Source organism: Trichechus manatus, unplaced genomic scaffold (genome assembly GCF_000243295.1).
Source record: "Trichechus manatus latirostris isolate Lorelei unplaced genomic scaffold, TriManLat1.0 scaffold00032, whole genome shotgun sequence".
Classification (NCBI taxonomy): domain Eukaryota; kingdom Metazoa; phylum Chordata; class Mammalia; order Sirenia; family Trichechidae; genus Trichechus; species Trichechus manatus.
In genome coordinates this window covers 11,363,688-11,366,004 of record NW_004443968.1, presented here as the reverse complement: position 1 = coordinate 11,366,004, position 2,317 = coordinate 11,363,688, and positions in this window count along the sequence as shown.

Sequence of the window (2,317 nt, the reverse complement as noted above, 5' to 3'; positions counted from 1 at the left end):
TACTCACAGTTTTGGAGTGTTATATTATGCTGTATTATAATGTATGTTTATATTATACATTTATGTATTTAAGATTTAAAACAGTTACATTCTGTTCTTTGCCATAATTTTGCATGCATCTGGTTTAGGTCTATATTTAAATGGATTCAAGTCTCTACTCCAGTCCTTTGAAACTGGGCCTTCCCCTTTCCTGAGACTATCTTGATTCATCTCATAGATAACTAGATTTTGTTGTCTGCTTTTTTCTCTAATTGAATATCTTTGTTGTGAAATCTGAGGTCAGCCTGCTTCTTTTCCCCCTTATAGGAAACTTGCTTTTCCTACCTAGATGCCCATGCAATTCTTGTATTATTATTATTAAAGTTCAGCAACTTGGCTTAGTTTGTGTCTTCATGTTGATCATTTAGGTATCAGGTTTTTTGTTCGTTTGTTTTTAAAAAGAAATCTCTTTTAATCTGTAGCGTCAAACCATCCTTTATTTCAGTGGACTTTTTTTTGTTTTTTTTTGACTTTTTTTTTTTTTTTTCCCTGCTCCATTTATTCTTTTCTCTACTTCCGGAATACCATTTTTCATAAGCCACCTGGCTGTTGGCTGTCTTTAATAGCTGTCGTCTTTTCTCCACTTAATTCCATTTCTTTGTTTTTTTCCCTTAAATTCTATTTTATTCTCTTGAGTCTGACCTCTGTATCGCTGAATATGTTTTCAACAATATCTGTTCTAACATGATTTTCATTTCTATGATGCTTTTATTATCTTCAATTTCTTTTGTCCACTTTTTTAGCTCACTTAATCTTCCTTTGTCTTTTCTTCTTTGATCTACTGTATCTCATTTTTAAATTCTTCTTTTTAGAAGTTTGTGTATTTAAATTTTTTGAGAGTGTAGGTAAATATGCGTCTGAAATCATTTGGTTTCCTGAAATAATTTTTATAAGAATTATTTATCATCTGCCTTTTAATTGTTCAGTTTCTTTCCTACTTTGTTTTTATGTTTTTATTGTTGTAAAAATATATATAACACATTTGCCAAATCAACGTTTTTCAGGTGAAAACTTTAGTGTTATCAATTACATTATGTTGTATAACCATTACCCATAATTATTTCCAGATTTCCCATCATTATAAACAGAAACTCACTGTTTCTTGTTTTTATTTGCTTTTGGTGTTGATGATATGCCTAGGTCTATGTGAAAACATAGACTCTCTCTGCTCTGAAAGGAAGCATTTCTCTCCTGGCTTGTTATTTGTTTACAAATTACGGACAGGAGCCATGGGGTGAGCTGGGGTGGCTGCAGACTTCAAAATGAGCCCAATTGCTCAGAATACTTTTTTAGCCGTATCTGCCCTATTATCAAGAAGTCCCTGAGTAGTGCAGTTAAGCATTTGACTACTGGAATTTCAAACCTACCCAGTGGCACCTCAGAAGAAAGGCCTGGTGATCTACTTCCAAAAGATACTCTGCAACACATTGCATGAATCAGAATCCACTGGTCAGCTATTGGTTTTTTGTTTGTTTGGTTTTTTTTTTTTTTTTTGCCATATACTCTGACCTTTCAAGTGAGTGGATATCCTAAGCAAAATGTCAGTAAGGATCATGTGGAGACTCCCAGGTTTCCAATCTTTTGTTTGGTTATTTATGTGTATTTATAGCTGCTTGTTTCAATCTGATCAACCACTGCAAAGCTGGCTGCCACGAGCCTTCTTTTCATCCTCTCTGCCTCATCTCCAGAAAGGAATTATATTTTCAGGGAAAATACACGTGTCTTGTTCAATAACTTTCTTTCACCTGCCCAATGCAGAACAAACCCCTAAAGGGATGCACTGCATTTCTCCTGTGTCCCAGCCACTCCCTCAGTTCTTGTTCAGAGTAAAAGAGCATCACTTAGGCCCCTTAGATACTTACTTTCAGAGAAATCTGAATCCTAAGTGGAATCTAGAATCTAGAAGGAATCTCAGCTTTATATAGTCTCAGTTGACTTGGTCCATATTCACTATATTTGGCAAATAATGTCATCTGAGATTTTAGCTATTTCCTAGTTTTGTTGTAAATAGAGTTTTCATATTAAAATTTCATCTTTTTTAAAGTCATTGTGTCAGATTTTATGGAAGAGGGTAAAGAAAACATAACTTTACACCACCAGCTTTTAGCTAGAACATTTTTTTAACTCTATTTATGGGCTGCCTGGATTATGACCATTGCTCTTTACTTAGTTTCATTAAAAACATTTATTGAAAAATAAGTAATAAAATTTTAAAAAACATTTATTGAGTAGGTGCAAGACAGTATGTAAGATGTGGCTTAAGCTATAAAATGAGTAA